The sequence below is a fragment of the Pituophis catenifer genome, unplaced genomic scaffold (assembly GCF_029215685.1).
Source record: "Pituophis catenifer annectens isolate HBS135680 unplaced genomic scaffold, rPitCat1.0.hap2 SCAF_1, whole genome shotgun sequence".
NCBI lineage: Eukaryota > Metazoa > Chordata > Lepidosauria > Squamata > Colubridae > Pituophis > Pituophis catenifer.
Window position 1 is genome coordinate 15,258,346 of NW_027256881.1, and position 27,561 is coordinate 15,285,906.

General features: G+C 41.2%; 1 protein-coding gene across 1 annotated transcript in view; it reads right to left on the reverse strand.

The window, feature by feature from the left end:
* The window catches only part of COL26A1 (collagen type XXVI alpha 1 chain), a 206,033-nt gene that overhangs the window by 71,931 nt on the left and 106,541 nt on the right, over positions 1–27,561 (reverse strand). The gene's annotated exons all lie outside the window — the stretch shown is intronic.

The following is a 27,561-nucleotide window of genomic DNA, read 5'->3' on the forward strand; positions in this document are numbered from 1 at the left end:
AAATTATACAGCTTCACATAAATCACGGAGAGCCAAGCAATTGAGCGAGTGGTCCAAACTTGGCAACTTTAAGACTTGTGGACTTCAGCTCCCAGAATTCCCCAGGCAACATGGAGAATCTGAGAGCTGAAGTCCACGAGTCTTAAAGTTGCTAAGGTTGGGCACCCCTGATATAAAGCAAAGAGCAAGCAAAAGAGAGGACTAAGTTCACTGTGTCTTACACTGTTTGTTTAATTACAGTTTACTGCAAAAACTGTTGGGTTCAAACAACATGCTAATCTACAAATTTAGCTTAGTGTCTCTTGTGTTCACAAACAACACACAAGACATATTCAATATACTACACTCTGACTTGGAGTGTGATATATCAATAGGGACCTTTGACTATAGCATTCTGCTTAGTGCAGAAGTTTTATATAGGTAATCCAGGGGTGAAATGTTCCCGGTTCGGACCGGATCGCCTGATCCGGTAGCAATGGTGGCGGGTGGTTTGGAGAACCGGTAGCAAAAATCCCTGCACGCCCCACCCCCCATGCCCAGCTGAGCCGCGTGATCATCATAGGCTTTTTTTTTTACTTTTAAAAGCATTTTTTTCTACAACCTCTTCCCACGAAAAAATGTTTTTAAAAGTAAAAAAAAAAAAGCCTCTGATGATCGCGCGGCTCAGCTGGGATCCTCAGAGGCTTTTCAAAGCATTTTTTTTCTGCAACCTCTTGGCCGAAGAGGTGGTAAAAAAATGCTTTGAAAAGTCTCTGACGATCCCAGCTGAGTTGCCTGATCGGCAGAGGCTTTTCAAAGCATTAGAAAAAATGCTTTGAAAAGTTTTTTTTTAAAAAGTTGGCCACGCCCACCCAATCACATTACCACCCCCACCCCCACCAAGTCACGCCCACAGAACTAGTAGTAACAAATTTTACATTTCACCCCTGGGGTAATCCTTGTCTAGCCAACCACAACTGGAACAGCCAACGTGGTCATTGAGTGAAGCAATTGCTAAATGAAAGATCATAATGTTAAGATCTTAATTCATCTTACCATAGTTTTACAGACCAGCTAATAATCATCAATGTGAGGACTGGTCATTTAGTTACATTTTCATCACTGTCATAACAGTCATATAACAATCGCTAAACAAGGCTGTCACTAAACAAGGGCTACCTGTAATTCAGAGAGGGACAGCCAGCTGTGTGACAAAGGAACCCCAGCCTTTTCTTACATCCTTCCACTTGCCTCAGAAGAAATTTATTGTACAGAGTTCTACAGTTCTCACTTTATTAAGTTTCTGCTTTTATATGATTCTGTTGCCCATTCTTTACTAAAACCGCCATTCCCGGTATCAATAAAGTCTTAAGATTGTGGCAGCTAAAAAACCCAATAAAAAACCAAAATATCCAAATATCCAATAAACAGACTTTTAATCTTCAAACGGATTAAATCCCAATGACCTACTAAACTTCAATCTGAATAGATCTGGAAGGGACCTTGAAGGTCTTCTAGTCAAACGCTCTGCTCAAGCAGGAGACCCTGTACCAGTGATGGCGAACCTTTTCGGCACCAAGTGCCCAAACTGGAACATGTGTATGTGCGTGCGCCCCAGAAACCCGAAGACCAGCTGGCGATGGCACTTGTGCCCACAGAAAGGGCTCTGCGTGCCACCTCTGGCACGCATGCCATAGGTTCGCCATCACGACCCTATACCATTTCAGACAAGTGGCTGTCCAGTCTCTTCTTAAAAACCTCCAGGAGCACCCACAACTTCTGAAGGCAAGTTCTTTCACTGGCTAATTGTTCTCACTGTTAGGAAGTTTCTCCACTATTCCAGGTTGCTTCTCTCTTTGGTTACTTTCCGTCCATTGTTTCTTGTCTTGCCTTCGGGTGCTTTGGAAAATAAATGGACTCCCTCTTCTTTGTGGCAGCCCCTCAAATGCTGGAATAAGTGCTATCATGTCAACCCAAGTCCTTCTTTTCTCTAGACTAGATACCACTTCAGTCCACACCAGTGGTGGGTTGCCTCCGGTTCGCACCGGTTCTATAGAACCGGTAGTAAAACTGGCGGGAGGCTCTGCCCACCAACCCCGACGTCATCAAAATGCTTCTGCGCGTGGCCCTGTTGCGAACCAGTAATAAAGGTAAGTAGAACCCACCCCTGGTCCACACCATAGCCTGTCCTTCCCAGAGAAGGCTTGTTTGTCTCTAACTTTTTATTCTTTGCTATGCCTGATCAAACTGCAATTTTTGAGAAAGCAGCAACCTTGCCTTGGCTCCATGTTGTACTTAGTTACACAGAAGTACTACAGCTTAACCTTTGACATTCTGCTAATCACCAAGTTCTTTGGCATTGGACTGCAAGTATTAAAACTAATCTGAGGTTAATATTGTTGTTTTTATTGTGCTACAGCTTGTCAGTGTATGTTGCTTTGGGTTATGTTATTTTTAAGAAAAAGAAAGATGTAAAAAAAAAAAAGTTTGTCGTATTGGCTGAGAAACCTAATGACTGGAGTCCCAGATATCTGGAGGTCAGAGGTCAGGAAGGTTTTATTAAACAAACAAGATGAACTTTTTCAAACTGAAAGATTATCTCGCCCACTTGTAGAAACAGAATACTAGGCTCAACTGGAAATTTAGATGAAAAAAAGCAATATGAATCAATCCAGCAAAACAATCCTTATTTTATCCTGTTCCTTTCCCATGACCAATTATATTAAAGTACCAAAAAAAAAAAAATCATGCTACTACTCCTGTATCAACACTAGCATAATTTTGAACAAAGAAGAACCCTCCGTTTTCCTCATTCTTATTTTTCTTTGTTTAATAACCTACAGAGGCCTTCCATCTCTCTGGCAGCTGATTTATTTCCTTTCTTGCTTTCACACTGCTGTCAGTTCAGATCCCTGGACCTCTCCCACCAGGCTAATATTTCTGCAAACTTAAGATACACAGGTTCCAGCCAAATGCTGTCTGGAACTTGTTGGTTTTTCAATAAGAGTTTCAAGTAAGGGAAAAATATCCACACACCTGTTCCCCATGGATGTTTAAAGGTTCCATCTTTCATTGCTTGATCTTTTTCTTGTATCTTGAATCTAGATACATTAGGTGTCCTCTTAATTAGTAAAAAAAAACTGGACCTAACCTTTTTGTATTTCAAATGTCTATGGAGATGCTCAGTCATCCATGTCATGGTTGTCTCAAAGGCGCTTTTTCAAAAGGCAAATGGACTTTCTTTGTTTTTCCTTTCTTTCTATTTTATTCTATTGCATATCGGACATTAATACAATTGAGAGAGTCCTAAGATATCTCAGGGGGGTGGGGGTGGACAGAACCGGTTCAGTGACATCATATCATCACCGCTACCGGCTCGGGAGAACCGGGCCGAACTGGGAGGAACCCACCACTGTCCTCTACCCGCAATAGAATACCTTATGCCACCAGACTTGAAATTTTGGGCTTAGACAACTTAGAACTACGCTGTCTTCGGTCCACCTAAGTGTAGTACATAAAATTATTTGCTACAATGTCCTACCTGTCAATGATTACTTCAGCTTCAACCACAACAATACACGAGCACATAATAGATACAAACTTATGGTAAACCGTTCCAAACTCGATTGCAGAAAATACGACTTCAATAACAGAGTTGTTAATGCCTGGAATGCACTACCTCAGTGGTCCCCAACCCCCGGTCCGCGGACCGGTGCCGGGCCGTGGAGTACCTGGCACCGGGCCGCGCAGCGGCCGGGGGACATGAACGCTGCAGCGCAAAGGCTCCTGGGCCGTGCGCAAAAGCTCCTGGGCCGTGCGCAATGGGCCGTGCGCAAAAGCTCCTGGGCCGTGCCCCCACCCCTGCGCGCGCTCAGCGGGCCGCGGCGATAAAAAGGTTGGGGACCACTGCACTACCTGACTCTGGTTTCTTCCCCAAACCCCCAAAACTTTACCCTTAGACTGGCTACTCTCGACCTCACCCCACTCCTAAGAGGTTTGTAAGGGGCGTGCATAAGCGCACCAGCGTGCCTACCATCCCTATCCTAATGTTCCCTTTTATTCATATCCATTTCATCTATTCATAATTATGCTTATACTTATATCTGTTATCTAATATCTGCTTGACGAAAATAAATAAATAAAATAAAAATTAAAAAAATATCTCCCTGTTTTTGAAACATTTGCAAGCTTGTCCTGTAATCTGTGGTGCCTACAATTCCTTTCTACCTTATGGAGATTCCCAGCCATATCTTTTCCAGATACCTACAGTATCTACCACCAAGAAAATATTAGTTATTTGATATCACCCTCCAATCTTACAGGAAGATGTACTTAAGAAGATGTATGGTCTGTGTTCGGGGGATTTTATCGAAACCATATGAATACCCAGTTTCAAGTTCTGGTCTAAAGCCAAAACATATAAGCAGAAAATTACAAATGTGTAAAATGTGATGGTTGGATTTTTAGAGGAGGAGAAAAAGTCACCTTTGTGTGGGTAAGAAAAAAGCTTGATGTAGTTGAGTATTCTTCAAGTATGATAGGGAGACAAATTTTTAACCTGCCTGGCCATTCGTGATTGGAAAGTTAGGGAGTTGTAGCCATAACATACTTTGAAAGGCAAATGGACTCTGGGAAAGTCTAACAAGAGGTTATTTGAGCAAATTAATATTACTAGTTTGAGTTTCATATAAAACTTTACATTAGGTACTCCAATCAATCTGTATTAAAACACATACAGCGATGCTTAAAAGTTTGTGAACCATTTTGGATTTTCAATATTTCTGCATAAATATAACCTAAACCATGATCAGTTTTCTACACAAGTCCTAAAACTAGATATAGAGAAGCCAATTAAACAAATGAGTCAAAAGCATTACAGGCAGGGGTGAAATCCAGCAGGCTCTGGAGAACTGGTAGCAGAAATTTTGAGTAGTTCGGAGAACCGGCAAATACCACCTCTGACTGGTCCCAGAATGGGGAGGGAATGGGGATTTTGCAGTATCCTTCCCCTGGAGTGGGATGGGAATGGAGATTTTGCAGCATCGTTCCCCTGCCACGCCCACTAAGCCACGTCCACCTAGCCACACCACGCCACCAAGCCACATCCACAGAACTGGTAGTAAAAAAAATTGGATTCCACTACTGATTACAGGTAGTACAGGCTGTCCCTCCCTGTGGTCACATGACTGCACTTTGGGCACTCAGAAGCTGGTCTGCATTTACGACCATTCGTAGTGCCCCACAGTTATCTGACCACATTTTGCAACAGTTTTGCCAAAACCTGGCATCTACTTCGAACTGGACCACAGTGAATCATTGGTTCATTTAACGATCATGTCGTTCAAGTAATGATCAAGGCATTGGCTTAATGATCGCCGCAAAAACAGTTGTAAAATTGAGTGAGTCATGTAGATGGCTCAATTTACAACCATCATGACTTATAACAATAATAGTAGCTACTATGATTGTAAATCAAGGGTTACCTGTATATTGTATAAGAAAGAACAGGAAAATCAGTATGGGTGAGAAGTATCCAATCTGGGCTGCAAAAATCTGAATGACCACTAGGGAGCAAGGAGGAGTTCCCGAAAAGCCTAGCGTTTGCTGGCCTCTAACGGTTGCCTGAATATGGATGAATGTACTTGCTCACTCCCACAGAGTGTTTCCCAGGGATCAAAATAGAACCTTTCCTCATTTTTGCCTTACAAGAGAAACATAGCATTTTTTTTTTTTAATTTGATTTATATGCCGCCCTTCTCCGGAGACTCAGGGCGGCTTACAATGCGTTAAGCAATGGCCTTCATTCTTTTGTATATTTTATACAAAGTCAGCTTATTGCCCCCACAAACTGGGTCCTCATTTCACCTACCTTAGAAAGGATGGAAGGCTGAGTCAACCTTGAGCCTTGGAGAGATTCGAACCAGCAGAAATTGCAGGCAGCTGTGTTAATAACAGGGTGCACTAAACCCCTGTACTATCAAGGCCCCACATCCTCCACTATTCTAAAAAACCTGTAGAACAGAGATCACATAGAATGAGTTCCTCATGCATGTTTTCATAGAAGATGCATAGAAAAACTGTATTTTCAATGTTTCTGTAGATTGGAATGCAAGGAAGGAAGGAAGGAAGGAAGGAAGGAAGGAAGGAAGGAAGGAAGGAAGGAAGGAAGGTGGGTGGCAGGGGTGGGTTCTAAATATTTTTACTACCGGTTCTGTGGGCGTGGCTTATTTTGTGGGTGTGGCTTGATGGTCATGTGACAATTCTTTAGGATTTAGCAGAGATACTGGTCTACTAGGCTTTTAACTGCTTGCAGAGCTGTACCGGTCTACCCATTTGTTCTTGGAGCGTTCCGGTCTACTCATTTATTTTTGGAGGCACCAGTCTACCCATTTGTTTTTCGAGTGCACTGGTCTACCACCACACTGCCTTTTAACACTGATTAGCTGTAGGGCAGCCCTTTGAAGCCCCGTGGCAATAGTTTAAACAGTTTTTCTCTTTCTAGCCAATCAGCTGGGACTCGGGAGGCAGCGAATAGATTGGGGGCAGGGCCAAATAAAAGGTAAGAATAACACGGGGGGGGGGGGCAGCTCCCGAACAAAGAGAACCGGGTCGGTGATGTCATATTGTCACCGCTACCGGCTCGGCCAAACCGGGCCAAACCGGGAGGAACCCATTACTGGTGGGTGGGTAGGTTGCCAACTAAGAGCCTGTAGTACAGTGGACTAAAGCACTGTTATTAACATCTGCTGCTTGCAATTACTGCAAGTTCAAATCTCACCAGGCTCAAGGTTGACTCAGCCTTCCATCCTTTCAAAGGTAGGTAAAATGAGGACCCAATGTGGGGGCAATAAGCTGACTTTGTATAAATATACAAAAGTATGAAGGCTATTGCTTAACGCATTGTAAGCCGCCCTGAGTCTCCGCAGAAGGGCGGCATATAAATTAAAGCAAAAAACAAATCAAAAAACTACCTGTAGTTTTAGGCTACAGTCCCCTAATCATCTTTGTTGCTCTTCTCTGCACTCTTTCTAGGAGTTTTTCCTCACTCTACCTGAAAGTATGTGAGCAAGGGTAAAGCTGAAGGCATGTTGCATGTATACCAGGTCATGTACTGCTGTACTTCATCATATGTTGCAAACAGTTTCTTTCACTTTGGTGAGGGAGGGGAGAAGGGGCTGTTTTCTGATTCTACATTAAGAGAAAATGGTGGAAATACAAACACTGGAATGTTTGTGGTGAAAGGAAAAAGATAGAACCCAGAGCAAATTACAACGTGTCTCTTATAAGAGTTCTTCTTTCATTGGGTTCACTGATTTCAGAGTTTCCTGTTTGAAAATTGAGCAATAACATAAGGATTGTAATTTATCTTAGTCACTCTGTTCCGTGCCCCTGCTCCCACCTCAACCCCCATTTGCCAAAATCTGCTCTACAACTGTTTTCCACACGGATATACTTTTCCCCCTCTTGAAAAGGGAGCGTTCTGGGTCTGTGCTTTGAAGTAATTGTTAATCATTGCAAGACGCTCTCCTTCACAGAGATAAGCACGAAGCACTGAAGTAATATTCATTCAGCCATTAAAAAGGCAAAAAAAAAAAAAACCATAGAAAAGGAAAATTGCTGGCTGAGACGTCAGCAGAACTTTAAATCAAGTCACAGGTGATTCGTCCTGTGGACTGTCTTTCTTTCTATCCCTCTAAAATTACCTTCCCACCAAAGCTGGTCCCTATTTTTCTACTTGCATTTTTTACGTGCTTTCGAACTGCTAGGTTGGCAGAAGCTGGGACAAGTAACGGGAACTCACCCCATTATGCAGCACTAGGGATTCAAACTGCTGAACTACCGACTTTTCGATCAACAAGCTCAGCGTCTTATCCACTGAGCCACTGAGCATCCCTTCATCTGAGTTCGGGGTAACCTATATTAGATTTTTGTGGCTTGTTGTGTTGTGTGAAATTGGCCTGTTTTGGTTCATTGATTATTCACTCTGTTGTATAGACCAGGTAATATGTTAATTAATTTAAGATAAATACATGAACACAGTAATCAGTAACTTTGACTGAGCCTGGATGGGAACAGTGTTGCATCAAATTATAGCTGAAGATTAACTAGACTTTGAGGAGGAAAATGAGTAGGCCCGTAAAAGCAGCTAAAGTAACTGAATCTTCCAAAGACAAAATACATGCAAAGTTTAAATTAATCTCTCTTTGACCTTTGACCTTCTGCTGCATCGGAAAGAATAATCCTTGAGAGGCCATTCCTGGAAGTTTGATAATCTCTTAATTTGAGCAAACTGTAATGGTTTTTCTTTGGACCAAATTTTCAAACAGCTGCTGCAGTGGAACTTCCTCCTTCATCACTTTCCAAAAGAGATTGTTTTCTGCTTTAAAAAATCTCAGGTCATCCAGGGAAGATTACGTCTGCAAATGTCTCTTCTCATTGAAACAGATCAACAAACAAATAAACAATGCACTTTGAACAATGTAGAGAAACACCATGGTTTTATTATGATGTTTTTTCCAGAACCAGTCAAGGGAAGGAGCAGATGTCCCACATGCTGCTGCCTATTTCGATAGCATCATAATCAGGAAAATATTCTACTTTTTCCAATGTAACAATGCACTGGAATATTCCCGGTTTGCAACTGGAGGTTCCAAGGATGCATAAGCTCAAAATCTATAACTGTCGTCTTCAGAGACCTCCCAATGTGGTTACGAAATCATAAAAGCAATCATTACAGAAAGGGGAAATTATTAAAGGCATGGCTTGCAAACAGTCATATTAAATGTATTTAACTTTTGATTACATTTCAGTGTGAATGAAATAAGTCAATTTTTGCTTTCGACTGACCAAGGCCATTATGTTTTTGAGTGTCATGTTTAGTGAAAAAGTACAGAGGACCCCCATAGGAGTTTTCTGTATCTCTAGCACAGGGATGCCAAACTCGATTTCATTGAGGGCCACATCAGGGTTGTGTTTGACCTCAGGGGCAGGGGGCGTGGCCAGGGTGGGCGTGGCCAGCTCAACATCAATTGTCGAGGCTTCAATTTCTGCTGCGATGGCCTCCTGCAGCCCTCTGCCAGCGAAAACGGAGCCTCCCCCCCGAGCTCTGTTTTTGCTGGCAGAGGCACCGTAGACCAATCCTTCACTGTTTCTAGGGCAGCCCCGCGAGCCAGATCTAAGCACCCTGCGGGCCAGATTCGGCCCACGGGCCTTGAGTTTGGCACCCCTGCTCTAGCAGTTCATATTTCTAGTCTGGATATTGCAAACCTAGATATGGTAAGCTTATTAGAGAAACAAAGGCATTCTTCAACTCAAAAAAGTTGTGCACACCTGTAGATTAGTGTGTGGCCAAGAGATTTATTTTTATTTGTAATTAGCCCTCTTCTCCCATAACAAAACGTAACCCCTGGCAACTCAGGGAAAATGTCTCGAACTTTATGAACACAAAAACTCAGTGCAACAATTGCCAATAGTTGGTCATTAATTTAGATAGCTTGAAAAGGGAATTGATTTTTTTTATACGAATACTAACTGGATACCTGTGCTTCGCTATGTAACTATGTGATGGGGCTTGATAAATCGACACTTACAGCTTAAAAATTAATTAGTAATTATGATCGACCTCTCCTCTCCCTTTCTCTCCTTCAGCCTTGCCCCACAGAAACGTTTCCTATCCTATCCCCCTTCTCTCCATCAGCCTTGCCCCACAGAAACGTCTTCTATCCTATCCTCTTCTCTCCCTCAGGCTTGCCCCACAGAACCCTCCCCTATCCTATCCCTGGTTGCTGCTGTGAAAATAAAACTGAAACTGAAACTCCTCTCCTCTGCTTGCGTTTTGCATTTGGAACAGATTTCTTTTGAGGGGGAGAGGGGGAGTAGAACTCCTTAACAGTCAGAGACTGTTTGGAAAGTGAAACAGTATTTGCTGTGTGAGCAAGAAGGAGACAGGAAGGAGCCTGGCTGTGGCTTAGCTCAAGTGTTCTGTATTAAAGCTGCTTGTGAAAGTAAAACTGAAAGTGAAATTCCTCTCCTCTGCTTGTGTTTTGCATTTGGAACAAATTTCTTTTCAGGTGGGGAGGGGGAGTAAAACTCCTTAGCATCAGAGCGTGTTAATAATAATAATATAGAAAATACTAATGCTCTGATGGTCATTTCGAAAAATTCTTTCTTAGTGAGCACCTAGAAGCCAAAAGGAACATACGTGGCCAATTTCAAGTTTGTAGGCTTTACGGTTCTGGAGATTTTGTGATTACGGCGTCACAATTACGGCATTGTGATTTCGCTTAGATAGATAGATAGATAGATAGATAGATAGATAGATAGATAGATAGATATAGATATAGATATAGATATAGATATAGATATAGATATAGATATAGATATAGATATAGATATAGATATAGATATAGATATAGATATAGATAGATATAAAGGAATCTCTGCTCTATGGGACCAAATACCTATTTCAAGAGTAGAATAATTCAGAGCACAAAAGCTCTACCTTTCCAAAGACTATTATTCTTTAACCCTTTTAGAGCAGTGTTTCTCAACTTTGGCAATTTTATGTAACACCATTTTACCATTTTTCTTGGCCACTCATCTCTAGTTCAGGCTCCATCCTCCATCCTTTATTTTTTAATAAAGTCATTCGCCCAGTTTGGAAATTCTTTGGAGAATTTCTTTTCATCCCATTAGTGGATACATTAGCTACTACAGTTAAATCTATCAGTGTTGCCATTTATCAAAGTTTTAGTGATAACAAATGAGCAGTGTGGTGGCCTAGTGGTGAAGACTCTCACCTCCAACTTGGAAGGTTTAAAGTTCAATCCTAGGTAGTGGCAGATGTTTCTCTCCTAGGGTGCAAAGAAAAAAATATCTGTTGCAAACTCCGTGTGGCATCAGGAAGGGCATCCAGCCAGTAAACGCTGAGCTCCATCCAGTCGTCCCAATTCTACCCTAAATTAACCGATTACAGGGAGTTAAATTTGGATCACAATATTGAGAGGTTTATAGACATCCAGACCAGTCTGAACCCTGTTCACATGACAACCTTCACTGAGTCAAGGGATAAGGTTGTTAATGTGTTGTGCAAACATCATAACCAAGGAAGTAGCATTATTTGGAGCTAAACTTATTTCCTTCATGGAAATATAGATGAGTGTTAATAGCTCCTCCTGCTGTTGACACGGTTCTAGAGCAATGTAAAAAATTTAATATTCCTCCTGGATATTTTTTGTATAGCTGTAAATGAAAATGTTTCCTGGGGTGGGGGTGGGGGGCAACAGAGTAATAGTCTTTATAGGTAATCCTCGACTTACAGCCACAATTCAGTTGCTAAGCAAGACAGCGATTATGTTTAGTTTTGCCCCATTCTACACGCAGTGAATCACGCAGTTGTTAAGTTAGTAACACGATTGTTAAGTGAATCTGGTTTCCCCATTGACTTGGCTTCTCAATGGAGCAACAGTAGTAAGTGTGAAAAATGGTCATAAGTCACTTTTTCCAGTGCTGTTGTACTTTCAAATGGTCACTAAGTGGATGGTTATAAGTCACAGACAAAATGTTGCATTTTCTTTTAGATAGGAAAACTATAGCCCGAATTCCTCCATTTCACCTCACCAAAAGTTTTATAAGCATATGGAAAACTAAACAACTATTTTCATGTTCTGAGTGAAGCCAAAATATTCCCATTGAGTAACTTTACACCAACATATCCCATTGAAATCAATGGAGTGTAAACTTTCAAAACGCTAACCATGCTTCAAAATCTGGAAACAAAAACCATAGCAATTGTTTTTCTTCCCACTGGACCTTCAAAATCATATCCAAGCCAGCAATTACAAGGGATAATATTTGCCTGGTGTATCAAATTTCCAGCTGACAAACATACAGCTATTGCAGACAAAGTCAAATTTTAATCCCTCGTTTTAATTCTCTCCATGGTAGAATGTTATTTTAAGCAGATGTTTATGTCATGGGACATAATAAATTAGACCTTGTGAACTATCTGGTGGTATCTGTTTTCTTTCAGTGACTATGCTTGCCCCCTCATCTTTTATCCCAATCATGTTCCAAATTCAATGTACATGAAAATGGTGGTGGTGGAAATGGCAGACATCTTGAGCAATATTAACCAGATCTCTTGTTCAATCAAGAATATAATAAAAACATGCCATGAGGTAAAACCCTTCCTGTCCTTGAAATGAAGTCTGATCTTTGTCTAAGCTACTAACCATACAACTCTTCCTTCTCTGTGATGTCATTCAAGGGGAAAAAAGGCAGACCTCTGCAAATTCCACCCAACATAGCTTTTAACAGAGTAACATAGTGAGAAGGGACCCTGAAGGTCTTCTAGTCCAACCCCCTGCTCAAGCAGGAGACCCAATACCATTTCAGACAAATGGTTGTCCAATGTCTTCTTAAACACCTCCAGTGTTGGAGCATTCACAAATTCTGGACCTGAACAGCAGCACTTGTCTGGGCCTGAAGTAAAGGCCCAGGCCTCAAATTCAGCTCTAGTGCCACCACTGCTACTCCAAAAGGCCACCTAATTCTGCCCCCCCACTTCCAGTACCAGTACTCCCCAGGATCTGCCATATGCTGCTTCCTTTGAGGTTGTTTCTGTTGACAGGCCTCTGTGACCTACCTGAGGCTACTCTGGGTTATATGAGACCTTCATTCTTGAAGTGGTTTCAAAAACCTCTGCAATCTCTGAAAAGCACACAAAACCACAACCTGTTCTAGTATGATTTCCCAGAGGGTCATGCAAGAGCACACCCCATTCACCAAAACATTGTGGTGTGTTACCTTTGATGCGTGTACCATACCATAGATTCAGCATCACTATGCTAGAGGCTCAAGATTCTCCAAGCTGCAACTGGCCCTTAACAACTGCAGTGATCTGCTTAACAACCATGACAGAAAAGGTTGTGAAATTGGGTGCAACTCACTTAACACTTAACTCATTTAACCACGTTATTCAGCCATGGAAATTCTGGTCCCTATTATGATCATAAGTTAAGGACTATCGGTACATAAATGTACATGATTGAGATTGGGCAAATGCATTCCAAAAAACTTGCCTTAACTCTGTTTTGGGGTCCTTAAGAAAACTAACTAAGCAGGGTCCCAAAGGTGCTTTTTTTTCAAGAGGGAATAGGATTTTCTGATTTTTCTTTGAAGACGTTTTGCTTCTCATTCAAGAAGCTTCTTCAGCTCGAGCTAAAGAAGCTTCTTGGATGAGAAGCAAAATGTCTGCAAAGAAAAACCAGAGAGTCCAGTTGCCTCTTGGGAAAAAAAGCACCTTTGGGACAACCATGGCCTGGATGACTGAGAATCTCCATAGACATTTAACTAAGCAGAGTTTTAAGAGCTTTGAATCTTCGCCGCTTTGCTGATAACCGTGGACAGCTGGAACATGTGCATTAATCAGAAGAAATGAAACAGTTAAATCCAATTACAAAGAACTGGAGAAAAGAGGAATGGGCAGTTTGTACAGGAGACATGTTGGCACCAACCCATTGTCACATACAGCTGGGATGCCCATTCACAGGACACCCCATCCCCCAAACACCTGCGATTGAAAGATATTATTTCTTCCTTCTGAAGCAGACAAAAGCCATGGATTCATCACAAACATGCTGAGTCAATGTCAGATGTGAACCTGGAGTGATATACTGTCCAGACATCTCTTTGGGAACTTCTTGTCTTGAAAGCATTAAAAGAAGAAAAACCAGTAAAAGTGTAACACACACACACATTTGACTTATACAAAGTCTGCATTCATTCCAGACACCTGGACCCGGCACTCCACAATCTGGAGGCCTGTCAAGAGCACTCCAGAGGAGGAAGAAGGCAAGTTCATAAAATAAGAGCAGAGATTGAGGGAATTGAAGGAAAGCCCTCAATTAAACCAGCAGCGCACGAGGAACAGCATGAAGAGATTTCTGGAAGAACTCCAAGTATATTTAACATCAAAACTGAAACTACAGCAGAACACCAAACCAGAGCTGAATTCTAGGATCGATGATTCTTTCAGAGGTTCTGAAGTTCTTCCAGAGGAAAACTTCATCAGAGCTCCTTCCCATCCATGAGTCCTTTCACAGCAACACAGGAGGGACCTAATGCCACCTAGCACTAGTGGAGAAAAGCAACAAGCAGAACCCCTGAAAGGCTGAGAGGGTGTGGGGTTGTGTGATCTGAGTTTACAACATTTCTTTTTTTTTTCTCATGTTTTATTTATTTATATAACATTCAATTTCTATCGAACAGTGTGTGATCTGGGTATAGTTTTTTTTAAACAGTCATAATCTACATATTTGTTGTAGTATGCATCACAATAACATTGATAATATGATAATAGAATAACAATAATACTTAACGTCATCTTAAACAAACTCTCCACATTAACATTTCCTCTTTTTATGTCTCATCCTTTCTAACTTCTGTTTCTATTGTTTAGCCATTGATAAAATAAATCCCATATCAAAAAAATATTCAGTTTCTTCTTTATCCTTAACAGTGAGCGTTAATCTATCCATTTCTGCGCATTCTAATATTTTCTTAATTATCTTCTCCTCTGACGGAATCTCATCGCTTTTTCATTGCTGTGCAAATACAATTCTAGTTGCAGTTAGTATATGTAAAACCAGATATATAGTCCTTTCTGAACCACTATATGGGATCTTCTTTTAGCATTCAGGCCTCATGCTTGTCACCTACTCAGGTTGGTCCCAATAATGGGATATAGACATCAGAAATTTGAATCTGCCAGCTTGCTTACTTCTGTTCCTTGGTTCTTGCCTTTGTATCAATGGGCATAACTTGGCTATGGAACTTGTTGTCTACATTTGTATAATGCAATGAACCAATCAAGCAAATAGGCTGGTTTGAGAAACATACTCAAAGCCAAGATTTCAACAAACCAGACTCTAACTCAGAGGTCTTCAAACTTGGCAGCTTTGTGGACTTCAATTCCCAGAATTCTCCAGCCAGCTATGCTGGGTTGCCACACATCGGTGGGAGGAGAAAAATAGTTAGATGGAGTCTTGTAGCCAAAACAATAAAGTTTTCCTGTGGGAACCAAGGACATTCACACAGGTGGTTGGCCAGAGGAGGAGCCAGTAACTGAGCAATCAGCCAGCACTGGGACTGGACAGCATGACCAGTGACTTGGGGGGTGGGGGGTGGGGAAGAAAAACTTTTACTTTTGATCAGGTGAAATTTCAGAGTTGGCTTTCACCAGTTGTGCCAATATGATGTATCCAATAAACCGTTCTTTGAGGAACTTGCCTACCTCAGAGTTTTGCTTTCTATGGGTGCATTACTTGGAACACTGACAGTCATCGGACCATCTTTTGCAACCTTCTGACAAACAAAGTCAATGGGGAAGCCAGATCGACAGCCACCAGATTGTTAACTTATCAACTGCAGGGATTCACTTAACAACGATGGCAAGAAAAGTCGTAAAATGGGGCAAAACTCACTTAACAAATCTCACCTAACAACAGAATTTTTTTGGCCCAATTTTGGTCAACTACCTGTAGCTTCTTCAGTCTGAAGCACTGAAGCAAGGAGCAGGAATAAGCAAGCTGGTTAGCTTCAAATAGCTGATATCTGCAACCCTTTAATCCAGAGGTCTTCAAACTTGGCAGCTTTAAGACTTGTGGACTTCAGCTCCCAGAATTCTCCAGGCAGCTATGCTGGAGAATTCTGGGAGTTGAAGTCCACAAGTCTTAAAGCTGCCAGATTTGGGGACCCCTGCTTTAATCTATCGGGCCGAATGTTAACTCTCTGTTCTGTTCTGTTCTGTTCTATTCTATTTATTGTGACCAGCCTGAGTCGATGACAAGCATGAGAACTGAACGCTAAAACAAAGAATGCAAAATGTTTCACACCAACAGGAAAAGAGGTCCAGTTGCCATGACTCAACTTCCAAACAAGTTACAAAGATGTTCTTCTTTGTGAATTGTTGGAGAGCAGCTGATCTATTTCTCTCCCCCCTCCTTGTTCCGAATCTCTCCCTGCTGATACAGCATTCAATGGAATTTTAAGTCTTTTTGAAGCAAACGATGTGAATTCAACTAGCGCATTATCAACATAATTTGATAATTTTTCTGGATGGGTTTTAGCTGCAGTCAAGGCTGCTTTCTGTGCTACCCAGACTCAGCAAATTCGCTACGACTTCATACAACTTTGTTTCCTAGATGAAACACGTTACAGTACTTATTTTTATACATGCTGCAATCAATAGTTAATCATTTTTCCAGGCCCTGCTATTTTTGAAGGCTCTAGTTACCGGTTTTTTGGGGTTAGCACAATGCACTGAACCACACACAAGTAAGCTGGATTCACACAGCAGACTAAGTCCCAAAGGTGCTTTTTCAACAGGCAACTGGACTTTCTGGTTTTTTGTTGAAGATGTTTCCCTTCTCATCCAAGAAGCTTCTTCAGCCAAAGCTGAAAGCAAAACCAGAAAGTCCAGCTGCCTCTTGAAAAAGCACCTTTGGGACAACAATGATCTGGATGACTGAGAATCTCCATAGACACAGCAGACTAAGCCACACACAAAAATAATTTAAAAATAATCAAGCTACATATACTGTACAAACATAACCAACTGAGGTTTTGGGGCTATCATATCTGAACTGCAAAAATTCAATGCACCACCATGCAGTAGACAACAAAGAGATCCCAAAACATTGCTAGCAACTTCAAGTCACCTGCAGATGTCCAGATATGATAGGCCAACTTTAGTTAACCTTAAATGTGTTATGTGAACTGAGCTAAGTGGCCATAAGAAATTGTTCCTGATAGACACTAAAAAGATGTCCAGTGATTCCAAAGCAACTGTTTGGAATCCAAACTTTTTTAGATACGTTGAAATATTGGGTAAATTAGAAGTGTTCTCACTATGCTTATAATAGCTCTCACTATTCTCAAAATGCCACCATGGAGAGCATGGCCAATTACAAAACTAATGAGGTTGCTTCCTACTATCGCATCTGGATCCACAATTAATTTCCTACCAATCTACTTTATGTGCCACAGAGGACATGATTTTAAACAAAATACTAAGGTGCACTCACTTATCTTTTTATCTTGTAAGCATTGTTTAGAAATAGAATAGAATAGAATAGAATAGAATAGAATAGAATAGAATAGAATAGAATAGAATAGAATAGAATAGAATAGAATAGAATAGAATTCTTTATTGGCTAAGTGTGATTAGACACACAAGGAATTTGTCTTGGTGCATAAGCTCTCAGTGTACATAAAAGAAAAGATACGTTCATCAAGAATCATAAGGTGGGAATGATGAGAAGATTAATAGTAGTGCAGACTTAGTAAATAGTTCGACAGTGTTGAGGGAATTATTTGTTTAGCAGAGTGATGGCGTTCCGGAAAAAACTGTTCTTGTGTCTAGTTGTTCTGGTTGTTCTGCCTCTGTATGAAACTTAAAGACATTTTGGGAAACAAGATGCTGGAAACCAATACTACATTTTGCAATGTGTCAATTTCCCAAACTTTTAATTAAAGGAATTTAAAATAATACTGAGTGAGCCAGGATGGTATCAAGAAACGTCTTTGCACTTATGCTCCAATAATCTGTGATTACCTGCTGGATGTAACTGAGATAAAAATTTATGTCTTTTTATCTCCTTATCTTCTCTAACCATTTTTATGTTATTAAACACATTTCCTTAGTTTGTAAGCACAGAGGGAAGCCTATATATTTCTGTGATTAAGAGCATGACAGAGATCTAATTTATAGCCTGTCTTTTTTCTAGCTCTTAAAAAAAATCCTAAAATATATAACAAAAGCTATTTTCCCCCTCATTTTAATGTGGTTTTCAGTATTAGGTTTATTGTTATGCACAGTGAGATTTTTTTCCCAACATTTCCCCATGCCAAGACCGTATGTTTGCAATATATCTACATATTTCCAGTTTCCAAAGGTACATTGTGCCCATTTCACTCAAAAAAGTCAAATCAAAAAAGGGGTCAGCCTGGGCACTTGATCCATCTGAAGCATGAAGGAATTAAGGCCAATTAAGCAAAGAAGATATATAACCAAATTTATGAATAAAAATAGCAAGAATGCAAGGTTTGCGTACCGTTGGCTTACAAAAGGAATTTTACTGTGCAGTAAGAATATAATATAGTAATTTAGTCTTCTAATGATAACAGATATCCATAGAAGCAGAGGTGGGTTTCAGCAGGTTCTGACCAGTTCTGGTGAACTGGTAGCAGAAATTTTGAGTAGTTCGGAGAACCCCATCTATTATCTGCCTCTCAAGTCCCAGCTGATCGGGAGGAAATGGGGATTTTGCAGTAACCTTCCCTTGGATTGGGGAGGGAATGGAGATTTTACAGTATCCTTCCACTGGAGTGGGGTGGGAATGGAGATTTTGGAGTATTTTTCCCCTGCCACGCCCAAGTCACGCCCACCAAGCCATGCCATGCCATGCCATGCCACGCCCACCAAACCACACCCACAGAACCGGTAGTAAAAAAATTTGAAACCCACCACTGTATAAAAGGTTACCCAGAAGGAAGAGGAGAAGGAAAATGAAGAGGAGACAAAACTTGGACCAGCATTTTGTAATCTGAACATAAAAACAGGGAAACAGCTTTCGTCGACCTAATTTTTTATATTAATTACGCCAACAGATTCGTAGACTGGCCGTCCCCATGTTCTCCACATTGCACCCTCTAGATGTGCTGGACTGCAAATACCATACTCAGAATAGTAAACGGTGAAGACGTTATGGGAATTTTTAAAGAATAAAAACTAGACCCAGTGCAAAGAATTGGAAACTGATGAGGTGATCTAAGTTAGAAAAGTTTTGAAAGACTAAACTAAAACATCCTTTTGTCACACATCTCCTGAATCAGCAAAGTCATAGATACTGTACTTCTTTCATTTTGTTTGAGGCAATGCACCAGCTGCTGGTGAAAGGGGAATACCCCATGAATCAGCCAATATGGCTATGTGCATTACATTATTACTGAATTAACTAGACTAGCTGCCAAATAGCTTCTGAGACGGCTCTAAATAATTTGGGACTAAGATTCTTGGCAGACTATCACCATGATTACAATCTGAGATCAACTGCTAAAATAGTCTGGAAAAGAAGGTCCTCCTATGTGTACTAAGAACTATAGGATATCATCTTGCAATGATTCATCAGTAAGCCTTCTTGGTTTTGGCGCTATTATTCTGGAATGCTCTATTGTCTTATTTTAATTGTTAATAGCAAGCTTTGCAAATTCATAATAATGACAGTATGCAAATACATCAAAGAAATAACCATAGAAATAAATACTGTAAACTTAAACTCTACCCTCAAATGGTTTTGGTTCATTGAACATTATGTTGACCTTGGATTATACTTCTATTTCCAAAGAGATCCATGATTCGTATCACAGATTACACAAGAGATTTCTTTTTCTGTCTTCGTAGATGGATAGGGAAGAAACCACCTGTTGACTTGGGAAAAGATACTCTTTTGAGTCAAGCTTTAGAACCGAGCCAAACATTCTTGGAAGTCTGGCTTTCTTTTTTCAGAAAAAGCAATTTGCTATTCTGTGTGGGCATGTATCATCACCATCATTTTTATCTTACAGTACATGTCTGCAAACCAAGCTAATCCAGGAAATTGTGATTAGGCCAGCAAAAGTTGATTATATGCCGAGAATAAGGATGAAAGCACATTTTCTTTTGAAATTCTCCTTTGGGAAGTGGAGCTAGAAAATTGCCATTTTCAGCAAAGTAGCAAACAGATTAATTGCATTTTCCTTTTTTATCGCCTAAGGAAATTCTCCCGGATATTTCTTCTTCTTAACTCTCTCCTTTAGTTTCTTGAGGGAGCAAAATTCCCCATCTGATTCCTTTATTCTTCTATCAGTTTTATCAGACATGCATCTTAATCTCCTTGAATTTCTAAAATTTAGACTATTCTATTTCTGCCTTATGCATAAAAGAAAGTTGGGTGAAGTTGGACCAATCACTCTCACTGTGCCCAACCCACTTCACAAGGTTGTTGTGGTGGGAAAAATAGGAGGAGGAAGGAGTTGTTCACTGCCTTGTGTTACCTATAAAATAATCCAGGTAGTCCTCACTTACAACCACAATTGAGCCTAAAATTTCTGTTGCTAAGTGAGATAGTTGTTAAGTGAATTTTACCTGATTTTACGACCTCTCTTCTTGTAGTTGTTAAGTGAATCGCTGCAGTTGTTAAGTTGGTAACAGGGTTGTTAAGTGAATCTGGCTTCCCCAATAACTCTGCTTATCAGAAGGTCACAAAAGGGAATCACATGACCACAGGACACTGCTAGCATCATAAATATGAGCCAGTTGCCAAGTATCCCAATTTTGACCATTACAGCATGGGGATCAGAGGTGGGTTTCAGCAGGTTCTGACCAGTTCTGGAGAACCAGTAGTGGAAAATTTGAGTAGTTTGGAGAACTGGTAGTAAAAATTCTGACTGGCCCCGCCCCTATCAATTCTCTGCCTCCCAAGTCCCAGCTGATCGGGAGGAAATGGGGATTTTGCAGTAACCTTCCCCTGGATTGGGGAGGGAATGGAGATTTTATAATTTCCTTCCCTTGCCACGCCCACCAAGCCACGTCACACCCACCAAGCCACATCACGCCCACCAAGCCATGCCCACAGAGCCGGTAGTAAAAAGGTTTGAAACCCACCACTGATGGGGATGCTGTAAAGGTTGTAAGTGTGAAAAACGGTCATAGTGTAAGTCATTTTTTTCAGTGGCATTCTAACTTTGAACGGTCACTAAATGAACTGTTGTAAATTGAGGATTATCTATAAAGGTATGATAAAAAATCAAATAAAGACATAAATACAGTTCCAGTATTGGATCACCGTAGGTTTTCTGCTGATTTTACTTAATTCCATTTGTGTTCTTACTTTCCCTGTTATTGTAACTGGATAAACAATGCATGTTTAAAACAAGGATAAATGTTATAGTAATATATTCCTGACTGCCTCTGAATGGAAAGATCAGTGCCAATCAATAAACAGATGAGATAAAGATAATAAATTAACTAAAAGAAATAAAATCTGCCGCAAAGCATCCTGGGGAAGTGTTGGTATAATATCTGAAAATTGAGAAATGGAAGAGCAGAGAGTTGCTAATGCCCGGTTTACACTTTGGGAACATATCCCAAGTTAAATAATTTTGAACTCCAATCTAAAGGAGCTGAATGAAAGACAGCAAAATAAACGAAACATGAAAAAGCAGCCTTTCTAAACAAAACAGCAGGGATTATCTCCATTATGTTAGTAATTGCCTCCAGCACAGTACTATTGAAACTAAAACATTTAGAACTCAGAATGGTTGGAGCAACATGTCCAGAATGGCAAGGACAAACACAACATTTTGATACACGTATTTCAACATAATTGTTTTTTAAACTCATTGTCTGAGTCATTAGTCCAATGAATCTTTTAATCATCATCAAAAATATTTTAAATTCATTTATCTTGCTGTACTGCTGTGCTGTTGGCTGTTAGCAATAGCAATAGCAATAGCACTTAGATTTATATACCGCTTCACAATGCTTTACAGCCCCTCTCTAAGTGGTTTACAGAGTCAGCCTACGGCCCCCAACAATCTGGGTTCTCATTTTACCCACCTCGGAAGGATGGAAGGCTGAGCCAACCTTAAGCCTAGTGAGATTCAATCTGCCAAAGTGCTGGCAGGCGGTGATCAGCAGAAGTAACCTGCAGTGTTGCACTCTAACCACTGCGCCACCACGGCTCTTATAGCAATCCTATTTGCACCAAGTGTTGTGGTCCTCCAGCAGCCTGCGGAGCTGGCAGCGGAGTCGGACAATGAGGAGGCTGGGGAGGAACAAGGGCCAGTCCTGGAGTCTGGGGAAGGCTCGGACAAGGGCTCTGTGTTGGAGGCAGAGATAGGACCAGGGCCATCTGGGAGTTATGCGCCAACTCCGGAGACTCCAGAGTCGGATATCAGAGAGGCAGAGGAACAAGGGGAGCCTGTTCTTAGTGCACGCATGCGCAGAGCTGCCAGAAGGCAAGAACAGTTAAAACTAAAGGGACAACTCGGGAGTAAAGCCTGGAGACGATTGACCCCTCTCATAAGGCTTAAAAGAGGAGCAAAGGCATGTGGGCCCTTTGCAGGAAAGCAACATTGTTAATTCTGTTCCCAGTTGGCATCTCTGTTTGATTCTGGACTCCGTGTGGCTTTGCCAAGTAGGTGTTTGGCAGAGTGTCAAGGGAAATAAAGGTTGGTGATTATCCCGAAGGACTTCTCCCAAAGGACTTTTTGCAATGAATTGGGACTCAGCTGTGAATGAACATAATTCACAGCTGTTGCAATAAAAGAGGTTTTTGGGAGTACTCGTGTGTTTTAATGACTCAGGAAGCCTAGGTCACAACACCAAGACTATCATATCCAGGCTGCAAAAATCCAGATGAATCTATAGATGGATGAATGGAGATACAGAAGAATCTATACTTTTCTCTAGTGATATTTGGACTGTTGGAATCAACATATCGTGCTCTGTTTCATTACTCAAACTAGGAACATCATCAGTGCTCTGATGATGTTACCTAGTTTGAGTAATGAAATGTCTGCAAGAAAACAACCAAGCTCAGAGAGCACCAAGGACCGACGGTACCCTAATGTATAAATTGTAAGTCTTACATTGGAATACATCCCCATGGAACAATCCAAAACATGTTGGCTCCTATGTGGTTCTTCCTGATTGAACAGTCTGCCAAAATATTATTTATTTAGCATGTCATCTCCGCCTATGATTCTTATTTATTGCTCCCTTTAAAAAAAACACAAAATTATAAACCAAGATTCTATAAATCAAGATTTAATACATTTCAATATAATTGGCTTATTTGAGAAACATCAGAACTACACATCTTCACAGCAGCAAGAATTGTGTATGTGCAGCAGTGGAAGAGTGAAAACACCCCCTCCGAGGGAGGAGACGATAAGGAAGATACTAGTCTGTGCGGAAATGGACAGACTAACGCTAAAAATAAAAGGTAAAGGAGATACAGAATACTATGCTACATGGAATAGATCAGATGTGGGTTTCAGCAGGTTCTGACCAGTTCTGAAGAACCAGTAGCAGAAATTTTGGGTAGTTCGGAGAACCGGTAAATACCACCTCTGACTGGCCCCGCCCCCATCTATTATCTGCCTCCCAAGTCCCAGCTGATTGGGAGGAAATGGGGATTTTGCAGTAACCTTCCCCTAGAGTGGGGAGGGAATGGAGATTTTACAGTATTCTTCCCCTGCCACGCCCACCAAGCCACGCCCACAGAACTAGTAGTAAAAAATTTTGAATCCCACTACTGGTGTGGAAGATTCGCTGTTGATTTGATTTCACAAGAATCATTACCTTTCTGGGTACTGTATTCTCAGAAAAGATGAATTATGCGGGTGAAACTATATGTGAAGACAACATCCCTTCATTACAGCATGCGACGAGTTCTGAAGCATTGTTTTAAAAATTGAAATTTGAGGACTGAGAGGTCCTATTCCTATTGTTATCCCTAGATAACATGCTTTCTTTTAAAAAAAAAAATCTTATCAGGTAGAAATGGCAAATTTTACACCAAGTTTCTTGATTCCAGTTGGGTTTTATTGTGCTAATATGTCTTTTTTTGTTAGAAATAAACACGTCATAATTGTTATACCATCACACCACCTCTGACTGGCCCCGCCCCCATCTATTATCTGCCTCCCGAGTCCCAGCTGATTGGGAGGAAATGGGGATTTTGCAGTAACCTTCCCCTGGAGTGGGGTGGGAATGGAGATTTTGCAGTATCCTTCCTCTGCCACGCCCACCAAGCCTAGCCACACCCACCAAGCTACACCCACAGAGCCGGTAGTAAAAAAAAATTAACCCACCACTGGAATAGATTCTATCGATGGTTAGAAACACAAGGTAGAAGTTGGATTGCGAAAGAATCAGGTTAGGTGGTCATGGAAAGAGATACTATGTAGGTATTAGAATGTAGATATTAGAATGATAGATAAATTGACATTCTAGAATATGATGTTCAAAAATAAATGTACAACACTAGCACTGTTTAAAATAGTATACATGTTATTTGTTTTTACCTTTGTTTTGTGGCAAGTGGAATGCCAGGACAATTACACTGTATTCAATATATTTTATATGTAAACAATAAAAGTATATTTTTTAAAAAAGAACTACAAGTTCAAACATAACTTCTGGTCTACCTATATTAAGCTAAACTCATAGTAGCTGGGAGAAGAGGTGTCTTGCATGCCAGAGCTCTCCAGTGCAAGCTATGGTATCTCCACTTAAAAGCCTATTAGAAAGCTCACTCCCTTTCTATGGAATAGACGGATGTGCCAGAATAAACAGTGATGAAATTCATGTGGCTACAGTCTGAGTGAAATAGACTTTGTAAGAGCAGTGAAGAAATACAAGAATGCTGGTTGCTGTAAATCCACAGCCACCACTTTAAGACTGGGGAACGTGCCAAAGGCTTCATGGAAGAGGTGGCTTCTCTAGGTGCAGTTGAAGAAAGATAAATGACATCATTGGAAATGTATGAAGGGTCTACAGGATAGTTAGAACATGTGTGCCTATAATACTGTCTTGTTGGTGCATATACCGGATCTCTATTTACTGTCTATCCTTTGTTTTTGAAATTGGCCAGATGGGTTATCCATTTTTTCTTTCACGCAATCTCTGCCTTGGAAAAGGGAGGCAGCAGTAGCCTTTCTTTCCCTCTTCTTAAGTGAATGGGGCTGTCCAATTGCTGCTGCCACTTTCTTCAGATGGGTAGTTAATACACCCCACTTATGCTGGCAGGGGAGGCATGCTGCAGATCCCATTGGTCAAGGAATTCCAGCTGGCAAGGTACAGGAGAAGAGCCTTTTCTGCTGTAGCTCCTGCCTTTTGGAACATGTTGGTCCCACCCAGAGGTGGGTTTCAGCAGGTTCTGACAAGTTCTGGAGAACCGGTAGTGGAAATTTTGAGAACCAGAAGTAAAAATTCTGACTGGCCCCACCCCCATCTATTCTCTGCCTCCCAAGTCCCAGCTGATTGGGAGGAAATGGGGATTTTGCAGTAACCTTCCCCTGGATTGGGATGGGAATGGAGATTTTACAGTATCCTTCCCCTGCTACGCCCACCAAGCCACACCCACCAAGCCACACCCACAGAACCGGTAGTAAAAAAATTTGAAACCCACCACTGGTCCCATCCTCCTGACCTTCCATATGTACAAGGTTAGCACCCACCCCTCTCCTAGAAGAATGAAATATTTTGAGAAATATTAAAAAGGCAGGATATTGTATTTCCCTAAAGAAGAAATATGCTCTTGGAAAGCAGCCCCCCACCTTTCTTAATAGCCCCAAGCAGGACTGGGCCAGTCTATCTACACGATAAAAGACCTTCAGCTCCAGGGTGATGGGATTAAGACATGACCCTCCAGGACGTAATAAGATTAACCCATCTAGCAGCAGAGTTCACCACATGGCACAATCACTGGAGACATTGCATCACCCAGCAAGCTTCAACCAAACCTGGGAGCTCAGACAACCTCAGCTATGACCCTTGCATAGCCCTATGGGAGTCGGACAGCAGCCAATAGAATACATGTTCTTGCACAGGAACAGGAAGCTTAAGTTCAAAGCCCAAGAGAAGGTATAAATAGCCCTTGCTCACAACTCCATGTGGTCAGCTACCGAGAACCATGTGCTTGATGGTTCTGCTTCATCAATAAATGGACCCCCTTTCCAATCAGCCTCCGTGTTTCCAGTCTCTTTCTCCCATCTTGGAATTGAACCAGATCGATATTTTTTCCAGCACATAAGACCCTGAAGACCTGGCTCTGCCAGCGAGCTTGGGGCCCCAACGGGAAAGTATTACGCTGGAGGTGGTTGATGGACCAACAGAAGATCCCAGCATCACCCACTGCACATCCTGCTCTATCCTTCCCCATCTTTTAATTATAATTTAATTATAGTTTGTATTTTTATTGTTATTAGAAATTTTGTACGGTTTTGTTGTTTTTATTGCTCTAAGCTGCCCAAAGTCACCTTGGGGTGAGATGTCAGCCAACACATTTAATAAATATTGATGACACCTGTGGTTGCTTGCTCCTCCTTCCCATTTCCCTTATAGATACAAGGGAGAAGGGTCTAATAAGACACCTGATTCCCAGGCATTCACCAGGCCAATATTGTCTTCAGAAGAGGACTTGCAATGATTGCTCTTGTTTGCTGGAGAGAAGCTGGAAAGATACTGTTTGGTTACTAAATGAAGATAAATGAAGAACAGGGATGAATTCCCTGTGTTTTGAAAATGCAGAGCCAAAAACATTTATGTCTCTTCCTATCCCTTGGGAGAATGCCTTCAATTTTTGGCTGTGCCTTTCGTTGAGAGCAGTGGCCTCCAGCTGGCACCGGTTTCCAAAGCTAATTCAAAGAGAAAGAGAAATGACAGAAACCGAAAAACAGCAACTCCAAAAAGACCAGACAACAGATGTCCAAAGAGAAGGAATTGGCTGTCCTTCTCCACACCACTGAGGAGCAATTTTGGTCAGAGCAGGTGAGCAGTTATTGGCATTCAGGCAATCCCGATTGCTGCATCCTCTGGAAGTCTGCACAGGGAACTGGCAAACCAAGGTAAAGAGCAATGAAGTGCAGCCACATGCAACTACTGTTGAAGGAATGCAAAAAAAAAAAAAAACCCCACAAGCCCACTGAGCTCAAAATGCATCCGAGATAGCAAGTGGGCATGACGTTTCAGAAATGTCTTTCCAACAAATGACATAAACCATTAGTCCATATGCTTCAGGGATTGAAATAGGATTCTTCTGCATGTGAACTATATTGATCTTGGATAAGTTCAAAGAAAGGGAGTAGCAATTAGGGGGTATGGAAATCGAAATAGTGTAATCTGGATATGTTTAGCCTTGAAAAAGAACGACAGAGATGCGGGTGGAAATAGAAGAATATGATAGCATTCTTCCAGGACCTGAAGGAGTGTCACTTAGAAGAAGATCAAGCTCTCTTCTGAACTGTCCCAAAGCACAGGAATCAGAATGATGGTTTAATTTATAGAAGGCAGCAGTTTGATAGTAGAGCAGTGAACTCCCCTTTGCAGGTTGGAGGACCATCTGTTTCAGACACTTTCATTTGGATTCCTATACTGAGAAAGTTGCCCCTTCCATCTCTTTGATTCCTCAGAAATTCAATTAGCAGGCACAACTGATTTCACACATATGTTTGGAAAACGAACCTAACCTGGTGATCTAATTATGCTACTACTTTATTTCTTATTTAATCACTCGCACCATCCCTCAAATAAATATTTCTGCTTCTACGCAACCGTGCCAAGTCTTTAATCAAGCTAATGCAGTGCACTCTGACTGTTATCTTTTTGAAATGACACTTTCAATTCAATTAGTCTCTAAGATTAAATCACTTCCAACCTATTAAGCAAAACAACTAGGTCATGCCAAGATAATGTGTTACACCACTCTCTAATCTGTTTCTTGAGGCTCTTTTAATAACCTAGACGGTGTA